Source organism: Cebidichthys violaceus, unplaced genomic scaffold (genome assembly GCF_023349555.1).
Source record: "Cebidichthys violaceus isolate CVI_PGR_0920_01 unplaced genomic scaffold, fCebVio1.0.p SCAF_12, whole genome shotgun sequence".
Lineage (NCBI taxonomy): Eukaryota > Metazoa > Chordata > Actinopteri > Perciformes > Stichaeidae > Cebidichthys > Cebidichthys violaceus.
In genome coordinates, this window is record NW_027176285.1 from 8,850,426 (window position 1) to 8,867,405 (window position 16,980).

Here is a 16,980-nt window from a genome sequence, read left to right on the forward strand (position 1 = left end):
GGTTGCCGGGTGTTATGGCTCCCTATGGGACGTGTACCGCACCAGCTGATGGGGTCAGCGTGTCCACCTTGGGTAAGTGTGTCAAGGACAGTGAGAAGAGGAGGTGGCACTTTGGCATGGGGTGAAATATGCAGCTGTAAACTAGAGCAGTGGGCGGACAAAATACAATACAATCATTGTTTTTCTTTAGTGTCTCTTGTTCCCATTTTAGTACAAGTAGTTCTCACATTTGGATAAGCATGAATTAATGAGTGATCTGAGAGAGTGGAAAAAAAAATCACGTACTTTGACTGGTAAATGCCAGAAAGAAAACATCCACTGTGTACTTTCACTTCTGCCTACAAAATGAATACATGGATGTAGTATTATGTTGTATTCTTTGATATTTCAAATCTCTGATATTTACCTCAAAATCTGCTTTCAGCAGAAGGTTTACATACTTAACGTCAAAATAATGTAAACCGTCCATGAAGAAAATGAGGACAAATATTTATGATTTCTTCATTTTTGATGTACTGTGCTAATTGTTAGCTCTAAAACAGATGAATAACACAATCTAACGCCATTTATGAAACATGAATGGCAAGCATAATTTCCTTTTTAATCTTGAAAAAGTATTTTTAGAGTTCTTTATGAATGGTGTAAAGATCTTTCAAATGGATGAAAAAAACTGAGGATATTGTTGATGATGTTTTTTGTTTTACAGACTATTCTATGAGCCTACAAACCAATATGTAATGACTCATAGCATATGTGTTTTAATTTTGCCTATCCCATACACAATTGTATTATTGCATGTTACACACTTCATTAGCCTTGTGTTGAAACCCAAAATACGAGCAAGGGTTTATAAAGTCAAGTATATTCTGACACAACCAGCTATCACTGACATTAGCAATCTCAACTAATTAGTTCTACTCATGACATGTTTTATGACACATTGTGGCACAAAGATGCTGCTCAATGACCACAGACCATTGTCATTCATTATGATCATCTGCTACTTAATTAAAATCCCCAGTGTTGGCAACCAAGATTTACTGTATGCAACCCAGTATTTTACAGTCCAATGACAGCTTTGTGAGACTTATTCATGTAGGTCTAGAGTGGCATTTTTACTGGCAAAGAATCAACAGAAAATGAAGCGCAATCAACAGAAAAGCCAGAAAAAAATGCATCACATTACAGAAGATAGCGGTTGATTTTTCAGTGATCTTTGGGAAATACAATAGTGCTTTCAATTTCTTATTATCAGTGATGTTGCCCAGGTTTACAGAGAATTTTGAGTAAGACCATTTTGCTAATTAAATCTAGTCAAATTAAGACTAGTGACAAAATAAAATGTTGTAATATATATACACACACATATATATGCTATGCCGTTGCTCTTTTGATGAGGTCGGATTCACCTGGAATGTTCCTTTTAAATGTTCTTTTTAAAAGGATTGGTTAGAATTTTTTCAATTCTTTCGTAAAACAATGAGTACTGTACTGTGATACTGTAATAATGAGATGCTTCCAGTCTTTGTACATTGCAACAGGTTTTGGGCACTTTAATCATTCCCCCTGTCCGTACTGGCCCTGAAGTGATCCCTTTGGAATATGGGACAAAATCCACAGCCTTCGTTCTGTGCAAAAATTGTTAAAGTTCAGCTGAAGCTTATATTTGGCCTCAGCAGTCTGGGATTGATAAATAAAGAGGGTGTGTCACAAAATGATAGTCTTGTTAAATTCCCCCTTAGTGTGTGTTTCTGTGTTTCCTGAGGGATGATAACACAGAGAGGGAATCTTGTGCTAAAAGAACTCTGACGTTGGAAGATACCCACTTAACTGTCTTGTCATCTACATTTTGGATACATTCTCTGGACGGCTGATCTCTTACATGAGGAATGGATCTCCTCTCAGCCAGTATGGACAGGACAAATAATTACAGACACCAAAAACAGTTTCATTGTACATGTGTGCATATGAATGTTGTTCTAAGACAGACTAGAAAAAACAAGAATCTATCTTTTAAATTATGAATTAGATTATATTTACATTGCATGTTGTTTGTTAAGTTTTGTGAGTAAGTCTATTGTATGCCTTAAAGCCACTACAGCTTCTGCGGGTCTTCAGCTCATTAAAACCACAGCACTCAGCTAGACAGCAGGGAGACATATGTTCCTCCTCTTAAGTGGTGCTTTAAAAGGTATTGATGGTTTAAAAGCAGCCAATAAGTGATCAATGAAGAGACTTCTCTGTCTGTTTCGTCATGATGGCCAACTGGTCACTATGGTCAACTGTACCTTTGGAAACTACTCTCGTAAAATAAAGTGTTGTTGCACACATTTCAGGACGATTAAAATGATGCAGCCTCAATAAAACCCCACACTTATGTTGGTATATGTTCAGTGGAACTTATTATAAATTGGTATAATACATCATTAGATCACAGATCACACAATCACTGTGGAAGCAGCATTGAAAGTCCTTTGCTTTGAGGTGAAGTGACAGTTGGGCAACAACTGGAGTCTTGGCAAAGCAGGAGCAACACTGATTACAATCAGCCAGATGGCTGCCAAGCAATGTTTGGATGTAATTGAAAAGGATTTGATACTAAAATTTATCTTTCATGTCTTTAATAACCTAAAGCTCCATAAAAGCTGTCAAACATTTTGACTAATTTATTTTTCCGGTTTTTCAAACGTCTCTAATTGTTATGCAGAACAAAAGTCATATTGGAAGTAACCCTATATGTGTATAGTATTCAATACTACATACATACATACATTCAGAAATGGTTTTCACCACCATAACGTATTTATGATAATTATTGTTTCCCCTTCTCATTCAACCATCTAATTAATAGTTTCACAGTAGTCTGGATCACTCTCAGTTTGGCAGCATCATGCAAAAATCCAAATTCCTGGTAGATGACAGACGAAAGGGCAGAATAATGCTCTGAAGCTTGAGAGCTCTCCACTTTCATCTGGCTCGTCTGAAAGTCAGGCCTGTTGTTCTTTGTTAGGGTGTGAGTTTCAGCTGTGTTTTGAACTGACATGACACAGCCAGAGATGTTTGTACATCCAGCGTTTGAATTACGGAGGACTAAAGGCCTGTGTGGTGATGTATGAGCAGGATGTCAGGTCTGTCTGTTAACAATGATTTATGAACGCTTGAGGGCCGGATTGTGGTAATGCAGTCAGACTGAGAAAGCTACTGTAAACACAGTGTATGACACCTAATGAAGGCTCACACAGGAATCCATTACCCCCTTTTACATTCCACTCTTATGGTATTGCACAACAAACAGTCTCATTCCAGGCCAACAAAGGGCCAAAGTACTTCATTTAAACATCTTAGAGATGCTCTGCTGACAAATCCTGACTGCATGAGTGACCTGCGTCAAGGTAGAAGCGGGAATCCAAGAAAAGGATTATCTGGATGGGCAAAAAAAACCTAAAATATAAAATCTATTCTTTATGATGTCAAGACCAACATGGCAGAGTGAGCTCAAATGTGTTGGAAGACTCAGATTGTGTTCCTCTTTGCATCTGTAACCCGAAACTCAGACTCATCAAAGAAATTCCAATAAGCAGTAGAGACATTTCCCAGAGAGCATCCTGTGGGGTTCCTGGTGGCAAGCAGCCCTGATGGGTGGGGTCAGTGTGTCAAACTCCAATCCTGCCCCATTACTCAGCACAGGTCCCATTAATGTATCGGCCATCTGATCTGCACAGCTGCAGATCGGGGGGGGGGGGGGCATGTAAACACAAAGTGCTAGGAATTCAGGGAGGAGGAGGAGAACATGGAGATATGGGTTTGACATCCTTGCAAGATACTGCTCCTTGCTGCTGCAACGTAGGCATAGATGCAAACTGTCAGCACAAGGTCCAATCAATCGAAGAACAGCTGATTTACTCTCTTGGGGTCACAAATGAGCAAAGAGAAGCGTGGAGAGAAAGTTATCTCTGCATGTGTGTCTTTGTACAGTTGTGTGAGAGCATCTGTGTGTGTGTGTGTGTGTGCCCTCAACACAAAAGAGGGCAAAAAGCATGTGTGTTTGTGTGTAGTCGCACGGTAAGCATCCTTTTCTGGGAATGACCTGCTTGTCTCATTAATAGGTTGTTGCCGGAGGGGAGCAATATGCAAACCAAGCAGGAAAAATGGAAATCAAAATATTTTCTCCCTCCGCCCTCCGTGGTCACACGCTCTCACTGACAGAACACACATAATCACACTCCCAGTCACAGCGCATTAAATTATTCAGCTCATAAAGCACTTACGGTCCTGATAGGTAAGGATTTTGATTTGTAAATAAACATGTGCTACCACAGCAGAGACAACGCTCACTTAATCAAATTTCTTTGGCACATGGTTATTTATGCAACTCTGTTCATGGAAGAGTAAGTAACTGTTAATGGAAGATTTTGTATCTGTGGCAGGAATTCATTTTTTCACTTTGTATACACAGTATATTGTGCCACAAATCAGTTTTAGTAAGCTTTAATGCACAGCAATGAGTAAACACAAGGCTCACACTCACTGGGACAATGAACAAATAAAAAAAGACATAAAAGATAAAACGCAAACGTTCCTAAATCCCATATGCCTAAACCATTAGCCAGAATGTTTCAGAGCAGCATATTTCAAACTGCTGCTGAAAAATTGCACCTGCAGTCATTACTTTGTACACTATATTAAACAGAAACTATACAGGTACCAGAAGATCCCGTTATTGATTGGTAGTAGAAACCAGACATTGAGGGGGTGTTGATGAAAAACCAAAAGATGGCTTTAATTGCATTTCTGTTGTTTCTCTCCACCAGATTGGAGCCCGGAGAGCTTTACACCAGACCCCTGCTGAGATGGGCTGTGGCGAGAGAGTCACGGCTTTCAGGCAGACTTCACTTCAGGCTGAGACACAGAGGAGACAGGATCTGGTGGGGTCCCTCCTGGGCAGGGAGCGGATGATATCCTAGGACCCCTGCTCTGTTTTTGCTCCAGGTTACACTGGTTATAGCAGGGAGTCCTCCCCTTCCAGTCCCCGAAGGGTCTTCTAACCCTCTGGATGAACTTCAATTAAAAAACTCAGCTCATCAACCAGCCCTGAAAAGGACAGTAAAGATGAACTGATAGAAAGTAGTTGGATTTCATCTAAATTGTGTGTAGGCCTACTACCTAAATCCTGCCTTATCTGATACAGTATGATAATTATATCTTCTTTTTTTTTTTGGAAAGAACTAGATGGTGTCTGTCAAACACAAATGTAGAAAATACACCTTTATTACATTCTTGATTGTGTTTTTGCCATACAACTCACAAATTGTTGCATTGTATTGTGCAATGTATCAATACAATCCTCTGAGCTTCAATAGCAGTTATCATGCTTTAAAAATAACTGTGGAAATTATCCCTTTTCAAACCACAAATAGATATTAGTTATTTCCATTTGAAAGCACACATTCTGAAAATGTGCCATTTCTTTGCAATTTTTTTTAAAATGCAAATAGATGCTTTCTTTCAAAGATTTCAAATAAATAATTAGCATTCTGACAGTCTAAAAATATTTGTAATAAAGCAACAGCAAACATGTTGCAGTTTTAACGCTCTTTTTTCTTCCCACACCTCTTTCTACTGTTGGGGCTTTCTATCTTGTAGGTACAATGCAAACATTACTGGTCTCAATTTCATCGACATTGTTGCTACACTTAAGAGCAGTAACTTAATCCCTTCTGAAACAGAAGGGTTTCAACCTTAGCCAGCGGGCTGGGAGCGGAGGAGAGCTGAGTGGAAGTGGAGGAGGGTGTTGTCACCGCATTTTACAGCATTGTGCCGTACTGTAGAAGTGGCAGGGGCCCCAGGGTCATTTAGATAGGGTTCCTCTACCCCGAGGTGTTAAATTCAAAACCACATTTATCATCACAAAAAAAGCTTTTCTTTCAGCATCTGCTCACTTAACTTTAATTATAGCTTCCTTTGGGGGGAGGAAGGCCATTAAGCTGGGTTGGGTCCTTAACTCTCTCTCCTCTCAGTGTAGAGCACTATGTCATGGCTGGATACTGCACTGATATATGGAAAGGTGAAATTTATTCTTCTTCTTCACTGGGCCAGTAAACACTTCTCAAGGGTTAGTCTGAGATCTACTATCCCAAAGGATCGAGACAAGCATTTTGAAGTAGAAATTTCAAAAGAAGACGTAGGCAGTGATACAGTATGAAAGGCTTGGGCTGTAGCAGTAGTCACTGTAAAGACAATCCACGTATCAAAGAATACTGTACTTTTGGCCTGGGTGTGTGAGTGTTTGGATTCAAAAGTGTGCACTTTTGTTTGTGCACATGTGTTTATCCTTCTATAGGCCTCATGCACTTGGCCCATTTTCCCTCATTGTGCTGTGAGTATCCCACTGGGGAAGAAGACGAGGGAGATTAACTATGTTTCCTGTTGGTGAGGCTTTGATGTTAAGTCCTGGGGGAAACGCTGTTCAGTCACATTTTCCCTTCATCTGCTGTATGTCATTCAACGTGTACAACCACCTCCAAAGTCACCAAGCCCTTCATGCTGTTCGCAGTCTGCATTTAGAGACATCAGTCATGTTTATAAGAGCAGCCTCTAAGTTTGACCTCAACTTGGTCAAAAAGCTTTTTTCCTCTGTATTGTTTTAGGTGTGAAAGCACAAGGAGCTTTTCTGAAAAATAAACACAATGGCGGGTCTGCATACATGCCTATGTATGTGTCTGGTATACTGTGGTTACACCACTGACACACATAGGCCTGAATTTATCTTTATGATCATCCCTTCAACAACAAAAACACACAAAACAGCACAAAACTGCAACAATGATACAATAAAGTTACCATAAAATATGACTAGCACCAGATCATGCACACACAATTGAACCCTCTCCGAAAGACAACTCCACTGATTTAGCATTGCACTCCTACACCATTGTTGGACTCACGATAAATAGTTGTAAGAAATAGAAGAAAAAAATGTATGCAGCAGAACCAAAGATGTCTTATTCTTCTTTCTTGTCAAAATCTTACACCTATATTCCCCACAATGCAACACGACCGCAGACAGTTCAGTCGGAGTTTCTGGTGTGTTGTGATAGTAGCGGCTAATGTAGCCTTGAACTGCTAGCCTCAAGCAGAGATGAGCAGCAGGCTACAGAGCATGGATAACATCACTCTTTTTTATGTTTGCAAACTTGTAGTCTGAGTGGCGTTAGGTTGTTATGAAGGGCCCCCCTGGCACAGTATTATGACGGAACCCTAGTGTACGCTAGTCACTAGTAAGGAAGCAAGAACACACACACACACACACACACACACACACACACACACACCTTAAGCATATATTTGACCAACAATGTGCGGGGCGGCTGTGTCTCAGAGGTACAGCGGGTCGTCTTCCAACCAGAAAATCGGCGGCTCAATCCCTGATCCTCCAGACTGTGTGTCAAAGTGCAAGAGACGGAGCCCCAAATTGCTATTACTACTATTTACGCCCCTGCGTAGTCTATCAGATATTGCATTAATGCTTTCAAAGACCCGTAAACAACCTGTAAAGTCAGGAGTTCCCCTTTCAAAGCTGTTTCTATGATCCATTTTGAGTTCTGGAAGGAGCGCCACACACTGATCCCCTTAACGGAGACAAACGTCTGTCAAAAGGAGGATTTAGTTCCCCATAGATGCACCCAGTGTTACTGAGCCAGAAACCCTGAGAGGTAACATTAGGTCACGGAGCAGCCTGGTTATTTAGGCATGTTATGCCTAAATAAAAACAGCTAATAGCTAATTTAATGACATGGTCAAAAGTAAATGTTTTTTTTTATTATTTCTTAAGAATATATCAGTAGTAAAATCATGTTGACAATATGGCCCAAATTAGGTTACGGTGTGAATTTCTTTATTACAAGAGCATAGTTCTGTCCGTGTTTTATAGTTTAGTGGGTTCACTGCAGATCTTGATAATGATCATTACATGTTCGAGCTCCTGAGGCACTATTTCTAAAGTAAAGGGACGTCTTTTGATTCAACAGCTCAGCCTCCTGCACTGTGATAACTGGGCCCTGTCACAAAGACGACACAGAGGTAGATTGTTCTTCTATGATGAAGAAGTATGTGGATCATGTTGTGATTGTGATTTTGTGTGTGTGTGTGTGTGTGTGTGTGTGTGTGTGTGTGTGTGTGTGTGTGTGTATGTGTGTGTGAGAGAGATCTTGTTAAGGAAATCCTATCCTGTCCTGATGCTGTGAATAAAACTGAAATAATAGTACAAAGTATTTATTTACACAAAATACAGTATTTTCCCGACTTTGGTCATAAACTCCTCTTTACAAGCGTGCTATTATTTATTATTTTAGCAATATTTAGAGTTATAACTATAAAGCATTTGGCCTCCATGGCAGCTGGAGCTCTCTCTCCAGCTGTCAGTTTGATTGACAATTTAGACAGTACATGAATTTCAAATCCTGGTGGAACATACGGGGGTGCCAACATAAACAGGTACAAAACACCCAGTAATAGGACTCAAAAGAGGGCAATTAAAAGCTCTAAATGTAAATCAGCTGCATCCGCTGTACTCCTACTTTTTCCACCCTGTGGATGCTGGTGAACTGAGAAGACCCCCCCCCCCTCGTTTGTCCAGTCCTCCTGCTCTGCCTGGAGGAAAAAACAGGGGTTCTGCAGCCTTTGCATTCAATTATGATTCATGTTTAAATCTCCCAACCCTAAAACAAGAACAGAGAAATCCAGGATGGTGGCCAACTAATGCAGACTGATAGACAGACACACACACACTGTTTGGATATCTGAGCGCTGGAGTGAATCCAAGCACACCATTTCTCCCGCGTGCGTACTGGCTTCATGTTTAGCAGCTATTTTCAAATGTTTCCCATTTTTTTGTTTCCTAAGAGAGTATTTAAAAGAGTGCTTTCCTTGTATTTCCTCCACACAATTACAACAAAAGAAAAATACAACAATTGATATTTAAAATGATTGTGCCATTCCTCTATTATATTCATAGTTCTATCTAGCGATCTGATTTACAATCTGTTCAATATCACTTTAGGATCTTACCCTCAGGTCAAAGTAGCTTATTGATGTAGATTTTTTGAGAGATTCCAGATTGGCCAGAGTTGATGAGAAGACTATGCTATACCAGATGGCTCATTGTGTGTTCTTCTATTTTGGCAGTCTGACCCTCCTGAATACTGAGATGAGAGGCCAGCTTGGATTTTCTGAGGGGAAAAAAGTGTGAAATTTCTTGGAGTGCGTGTATTGCCTATCTGTCACCCTCTGTATCGGACTGGATGTGCAGCCACAGACGGTAGACATCATAATGTTATTTCAGAGCTTGAAAGAGAAAATTTTATGATGACATGGGCATATAAAATGAGATGCATGTTCTTCTGTGCGTTACATCAATCTATGTATGATTCGTTGAGCTACAGGTCTGAAGAGAGCCAAGTCACAGTCGTTGTTCAGTGTGCACTCAAGCATCAACCAAGGTTTTTGTTAAACTATCTTAAATGTAGATGTCAGCGCAGGTTGTGTCTTTTCGTCACAAAGTTCTTACAACAGTGTAGGAGACAACAGGCAGCTGGACTGCATTTGGGGACAGATTAACATGTATTTGGTTGGGAGTGTGGTGTTGAAAAGAACTCAGATGCGGAGAAGGAAGTGTCCAAAAATAAAACACTTCACTTGATCCACTGATTCCCAGTGTAGAGCATTGAGGACTACATTATACAACAGCTAATCTAGCTGATGCTTAAGGACACGCTGTTGTTCCAAACCGGAAAGCAAAAGAGACTTGGCCAGGACATAGACATGTACTCAACCAAACTGTTTTGTTAGGAGCAGTGATTCAGCGAGTGATGGCAGATAGGGATTTGACTGTTTATGAGATGTAGTCAGCGGGAAGGCAGTGGCTGAGCTGCCACCTTGAGGTTTACAGATGTATTTGAATTTAGTTTGTTGAAATAACTGAAATAGAAACATGTTTGGCGCATCTTCATTATAAACTGAGACACGATAAAACGTGTTACATCTCAAATAATTCTGATTTCTGCATTGGAATACATTTGCTGTTAAACTTCACATTTGCACACATTTGGGAAAGCTTTTGGAAGGGGCTAGCGTTCCCAACTTTAATAACTCTGTGACTTTGCTCTTTATGGTTTTGGCCATAATACACTAGAGATGCAATGCACCGCCCTCTGTACCAGACAGAGTGAGGGCTGATGGGAGAGGGCTGGTTATATGTCACAGTTAGAGACAGTGGAAATGCGTCGCCGGTTCAGCCTCCAACCGAATAGGACACATGCTGGGAAATTTATGGAAGTATTAAACATTAAATGCTCTGATGCAATTGCAATTTCATGATGGGGGGAATGGGATAGTTAATAACTGTCTCAGTGAGCAGCTTTCTAGCTTGAGATGAGCTACAATTAGGTCAAACTGGCTGGTGCATTAGCAGAAGGACAAGAGGCAGTTTCAGGACTTTTCTTCTTTGGGATGGGTGAAACGCGACATTAATCACAGTAATGTTGCTGCAGTGGCGGTAGAGACAGCCCACGACGCATTCTCTGCATAATATCCTAAAGTGAACACTGCGTTCTCATGCTAATTTATGTACTGCCACCAGGGCTGTACAGTAAAGCTTTCTGAAGATGCTTATTGCTCTGTAGCTCACAGAATGAGAATATATTTGGCCGACTGCATAGAAACTTTACTGTATTGTTTCTGCAGTGCATCAGCTACAACGCAAAGGCTCTGTGAAGTGTGGGACAATGAGAAGCTGGAACTGTCTTGAGTTGCTGTGAATCACCTGTCCACAAAGAATGTAAGGAGATATAAAAGGAAATTTAAGACGTGACACTGCATAGTAACTTCAGGATGGAGAAAGAAACACCTAACTGTCTTTCTGTTATGGTTCTGCAGCAACTTTCCTTCCTGCACATTAATCCTCGTGCCATTTCTGTTCATTCACTGCTGCTTATTTCCTCATTTAATTTAGTCCAAATTTACAAACCAAATTAGATAATGAATGGACTGTGCTTTTTGGGCATTTTTGCCTTTCTTTCACGGTGTAGAAACATAGGCTGGAAATGGGAGGAGAGAAAGGTGTATGACATGCAGCAAAGGTCCAAAGGCTGGAATCTAACCCGGGATGATGCAGCAATGAAGGTGCTCCAAGAGTGTGGTTTTTACAGGAAAAATGAACTGTCCCCAAATACTTGTAATGCAGATGTTATTATCAAAACGGTACACAATTTCAAAAAAGTTATTTTACCATGTTGACATGTGTTAAAATAATGAAATGAGTAAATCAGCTGCCTGAGCATAGAAACAAAAATAAAAAAAAATAGCATGTGCAAAACTAAACTAGAAACCATCTTGTGATAAGATCACACCAGCTGTGACGCCAAATCGGGCCAGGGACGAAAGCGTACGGCCCCTTCCTCGCTTCCTATCCCCTTCCTCCGGTGTCCTTGCTCAGACCGAACCCATCTTGGAACTCAGGCTTCATTTTAATCTCAACAAGACACCTATAAAGTTTTTTTTACAGACACTCAAGTATCTTGCACAGTTGTGGTGCTATCGTGGTGACAGAAATATAAACATCTGGCAAAGTACTCAAAACAGCTTCCGTGGTAGTTCCAGCAACAGTAGGTGCCTTCCACATTTTAACATGATGACACACACACAGACTCACAAAGTGAAAACAATACCAGCCACACACTGTCACAGTTGGTAATGATTTAAATGCGTTATGGAAACAATCAAATTTGTAATTTCCAGTGGACGTCAATGGCACTTAACTATTCAAAATACTCAGTAAAATGCCTACTTCACTTATTTTATTATGTGGCATTATGCAATGATGCTATTTAACCCCCCCCCCCCCCACCCACCCACATACTCTCTCTCTCTCTCACACACACACACACACACACACACACACACACACACACACACACACAAACAACTCATATAACTGAATTTGAAATGAAAGATAAAAATCAATCAAAACAAACAGTAGTAATTGCTTGATGATGCTGATTTTCTGTACATTAAAATGGTCAGAAAAGTCACATACTGTAATACAGTATAGCCTGCAAATCTATAGAGCTGTGTGATTAATAGCCCAAAGATGCTCTTTCCTCTCCATAGTAAGTATTGTGTGAATCTTTGGCAACATAGAAAGATGGCTTCAATTGCAGGCCACAGTACAGATGGGACAGCATGAACACAAGACAAGGTAAATTGAATCGCTACTTCCAATGAGCCATTTTGTGAGTAACACAATATTGCACAGTGTGAGGAAAAACAGTTCCTTGACAAACGTGCTCTCCTCTCCTGCATGTCTGCATGGGAGAAGATGATACAGCTTGTGCTTTCAATCAGATCTGCTGAAGCAGCAGTGCACCTCTCAATGCTTCCCATCTCCCATGCTGACAGTCAGCCTGATATTGGACCAGCAAGCGAGAGGGGATCAATTAGTGGCCCATATGTTTGAATGGCAGCTAGGATGGAGTAGATTTAGAGAGGAGGGATTGGAGTATTCTCCGGAAATTGTCAGTGAAGCAAAAATAAAGGCAATCAGATGGATTTTTATCTCTATTCCAGTGTCACAAATCTTTAACGTGCACATTTTTCTACAGTTCTCTTGGTACAGCAAATAGCTGCTTTGCACGAAGAGACAATTCTTTGGTGATGAAATGATTTGGTGGAGGTGACACGGCAGAAACTGGCAGCAATGTGACATTGTACAAGAAACACATCGAGGATAGAGTTATGAGGTTTCTTTTATAATAAGATGATTTCATGATATGGTGACGTTGTTTTTATTTTAACTATTTTGTATTGATGTCATATTATAAATGATTTTACAAGGAAAAGAAGCTCAGGTTCAACAGATCAAAAACTTGCTGTAAAACTTTATTTATGAAAAAAATAAAAAGAGAGACAGAAAATTAAGAAAAATAGATTCAACATAAAGTCAAAGAAAGTGTGTGGAAAATAAAAGAGATGAATACAGACAAAGTAAGATGTATCAACTTATTTTGCATTTTATTTATTTTTTTAAATGTATGTTCAATTAGTGACTTTTTTCACTCAAATGAGATAAATAAAAATGATGTCACTATTTTAAAAAGATCCTGCCAAAGTCTAAATAAAAGACACTGTAGCATAAAACAAAAATGTCTATAACTTTAGTAAAATTAGATTTGTTTAATGAGATTCTGTTCTTTTTAACCACTGTAGGCTAAGAAATACATGATGGAGTTCTACAAGTCCTTGTCCTGGGTTAGAGTACACCGTCAATGGATGTGCTACAATGAGCATTATATTTAGTCCTGAACCTGGAAAACTTCAATAGGTTCAACCTTGGCACTGAATAATAATTTAACAATATTCAGCAAAACATTATGTCGTGCACAAGTTCAAGGACGTGTCAATGCTGAAACACTCAACCTCCTTTGTGATTCGTTCTGCATTAGTGTTCAAAATAATTCACTACTCTAACTGTACATGAATTTGAAAAAGTGCAAGTGTTTATTTCCAGTTGATGACAAAATGCTGAACGGCCATCATATGATACATTGTAATGTGCTGCCCACTGCGGCTCTATAAAAGCATTTACTGCTCAGTAAATCTCTTTAATAGATGAAAAAGTACGAAAAAATCAATACTAAAACAAAAACGAATTAGAGAGTGACTTCAAACCACACACATATACATGTCACACTGTAGTCCATAGCTCTCTTTATTTACTGAACAAAAGTGTAATTCATCAACATATAAAAGCATTAAAAGCTACAGGCCTGTTTGTAGCTTTATGGAAGACAAATTGATAATAAAATGATGTGTGTATTTCTTCAGTTGTAAAAATGATATGCTCCTTTTGCATCCAAACACACACACACACACACACACACACACACACACACACACACACACACACACACACACACACACACACACACACACACACACACACACAGCAATTTACACACACTTTAGCCTTTGACTATAAATCTAATTCTTATTGTAATAGCAGGCAACTATTTTTTATATTAACAACAATTTATTTTGTAAAAAAAAGTCAGTATGTTGTTAAACCAAGAAAAGTATCTGGTGGAGGAAGAGTCAGCGCAATAACTAAATAATTACAATTTATCCTCAAAGGACCTTCTATACAACATCTATAAACAAAATTCATGGCAATCCATTGAATAGTTGTCAAGATATTTCACTTTAAAACACAAATGTCAACCTTGTGATGGTGATAAAGGAAAAGCCAGTAAGAAACATCTTCTGGGCACAAGGAATGTCTTTATAAAAACCATGCTGGTCTATCCAATAATTGATGAGATATTTCAGTCTGAAGTTATTATGCTTGCCTTTACCACAAATTAATACAATTATGGACCTGTAAATAATATGTAGCCATTTTGTATGCATCAGCGTGAAGAGAGGTAATCTTTGTTGTAAAGTGAACATCACATAGTTGCACTTAAATCATCCATCTTTGAATGCTTCCTACCTTTTCAGTTATGAAGAGAATATTTCAGATGTTTCACTCTGTTGTGGCAGCAGCACAGTAGCCTCCTCCTCCCAGAGTAGAAAGGAAGACAGACAGTATCATTTACTGTAGATGGCCGCGATATGACATGCAGATGAGTGGAGCTAAACCGTAAGTGATGCTCACAAGATCCAATGAAGGTGTTGGCAGAAGAGTTGTGGACAGGAAGTGCCTTGCTGGGCAGATCTGTCAGTAAAATATGGTTGTTTGTATTGACTGCACTGACATGCCTTTTGGAATAATATGCTTCTAAACAAAAAAATATTGATTTCTGTTAAAGTGCAACAACAAAAATGTGAGTTTTAATCCATGAGATTTTGTACAGGACAGAAAAAAAGATTAGATTAAATGGAAATGATAATAGATTAGAAAAGGTAAAAACACAATAAGAGCATGAAAATCAAATCCTCTTTGACTGGTCACTAGAAATTGTAACGTTTATGCAACTTTGACATCACTCTGGACAGTCAAATAATAAGGTCAAATATACTCCCATTGCTTTTTTATGCAGATGAGCTGGGCCATTACTGTCTGAATAGCTAATGTGTTTATTGCATTTATCAATTAAAGGCCGTCTTTGGGGAGAACAAGCAGATGGAAATACAGCTGTGTAAAGTAAGAAAATAATCTTTTTAATTAGTTTTAAAATCTGAAGGCCAGATGCAGGTCTTGTGATGTACACAACACATAAGTCCACCCAAAACTAAGTCTAATCATGTGAACAGTATCATTTTCATTGTTTCACAGAATATTCACAATATGAATGAGAGAGCTGCGTATCTATCTGTCCTCTGAAATATCAGTTTTCTCTCTCTTTGGAATGTATTTCCAATAATTGATTAGAGAGTCTTTTCTGTTGTTTTGACTATCATGTTCATGCAGAGAGAGCCGGTTTGTTAGTCTGAGTCACAACCAAGATAAGGCTGCACCATTACAGAGGTCCAGCTCTGAGACTATTCAGACCGTCTGCTCTGCCCATTCAAATTTAGATCAAGGAAAGAACATTTAAGCACATAGATAATCCATAATAAACAACTCTGAATTTCATTATAATGTGGACTTACAACGCATGGGCAGAAACTGTGTGCGTATTTAACAGACCGAGATGAGTTTGGAGCCAGGGAGCAGCCATAAAGGCTATTTGGAGACAGGTTAAAAATAGGCATGAGCTGTTATCCTACCATTAAGATGCAAATCAATAGTGATTTTATGAATGACCTTTAAGTTTACAAATTAATTACTTAATTTCTTATTCCATTAAGTATGGTATTAAGCAAGTGCTTAGGCGCCAGTGGGAAGTAAGTGTGTGTGTGTGTGTGTGTGTGTGTGTGTGTGTGTGTGTGTGTGTGTGTGTGTGTGTATGTGTGTGTGTAGTCTACATGCTAATGGTGAGGAAATGGCTTAGCACTTTAAAGGAATCTATCACAAGTAATAGCATATACACATTTACTGTGTTTACTGTTAAAATTACAAAAAGCAATACTGTTGAAAGGAGTAGATTTATTTGAAAAGTATATACTGTATTATTACGCTGCAATAATGTAACAATAGTGAAGGTAATTATGACATTCACTGTGATGCTTCGCTATCACAAGCAATAGTCATGACACTAAAGACTGATTGTGATTGAATGTGTAGAGGCACATGCCTATTGTCAAAGGAAGAAATATAATAATTATATGTGTGCATATCTGTAAACACCCCGACATTATTTGAATTTTATAAATTTAAATTATTTTTAACTCATCAGCTGTGGCACTTTAGTATTAACTCTTTGAAGGAGTAACACTTCCATCCGTTTGGTTGGAATGATTAATTTCCCTCATTCGTCGTTTCTCCCTGATACTACACACATTGATACTACACACATTGATACTACACACATTGATACTACACACATGTTCCCCGTTCCTTTACAGAGCGCTGGCTCTTTGGATTCCTCAAGAAAGTTCTTTGGGGAACAGGGCTAAGGCAGCCACACTGTCCCCCTGCTCTACCAGACTGGGGTGAAATCCACTAATCGGCTTTTGTGGCCAAACATGATAAAGCTGCAGCCAGGATCAGACCAATTTACAGTGTGCCAGTTCTGTCTGTCCCGTGTGAGCTGCATACCCACAGAGCAGCAGCTCAGTATCCTCCTCTTAAAAAGATTTCATTACTATCAGGCCTGGATTGGCAGAATCATGTGGAATAACCCTATTGAGAAGAGCCTGCCTCATTTCTACAGCTGGTGGCTCAGCGGAAGTGGGGAGCTAAGATGGGGCTCTTCATACGCTGTCTCAGTGTGGGGTCCCTGCTGCAGCTCCACACAAAAAGAGAGCCAAATGTGTGTGTCGCAACACATCTGTGCAGATGGTGGCTGGTGATCATACAGACAGCGGAGGATGTGATAAGGTGTC